The following is an 895-nucleotide window of genomic DNA, read 5'->3' on the forward strand; positions in this document are numbered from 1 at the left end:
GAACACTTTTGGCCCTTTTGGGGATTATTTTTGTTTGAAAAAAAAGAAAAGCAAAGACAACATTAGCAACACAGTGGCGTGTGTTTTTCTCTCCCTTCCCCCTTCAGCGCATGCATTATCCTTGCAGGATTTAGTCTCTTTACATGCCAGGCACGTATCCAGAAGTGTTATCCCAGGGTTTTCCCTACTGCCTCATCCAGTCCTGGCTACAGGGCGTGTGTGAGGGATATGGAAGCTGTTGACAGGAAAAGCAGCCCCAAACATGTGGATTGTGTGTAGCTGATAAATGGTGGGAGGGGGGCACAGCCATGTGTATGTGTGCATGAGATACAGCTGTGCATGTACGTGCACAAGGGGACAGGGGGTACAGGTGTGTGTGTGACAGAGTTTGGAGGAAGTACAACTGTGTGTGTGTACGTGGGGGGGGTGAGGTACAGCTATGTGTGTGCAAGAGGAGTACAGCCATGCATATGCATACATAAAGAGAGGGGGCACAGCTGTGCGTACGTGGGGGGAGAGAGTGTGTTTGGGGGAAGTACAACGTCAGCGTATGTGTGTGCATGAAAGGATACAGCTGTGTGTGCGCCTGTGTGCATGTAACGCGAGAAGTCATGTATGTGCGTGGGAGGAAGCGGGTACAGCCATGCCCACATGTAAGGGTTGGTACGTCGGTGAGAGCGAATGTGTGTGAAAGCTGCGCGTACATGTGTGACTCGCGGACACGATACAGCCCCGCGTCCGCGTGAAGCAAGCAGGAGCCCCGCGGGAGCGAGCCCCCAAAAGGGCGAGGCGGGGCAAAGCAGAGCGGCGCGAGCCCGCCCGGCCTTACAGTCGCAGGCAGAACAGCAGGCCCCGCCGCGGGGCCGAGCGGCCGCGAGACGCGCACGCGCACTAG

This window comes from Gavialis gangeticus, unplaced genomic scaffold (genome assembly GCF_001723915.1).
Source record: "Gavialis gangeticus isolate Ggan-Ray unplaced genomic scaffold, GavGan_comp1, whole genome shotgun sequence".
Classification (NCBI taxonomy): Eukaryota; Metazoa; Chordata; order Crocodylia; family Gavialidae; genus Gavialis; species Gavialis gangeticus.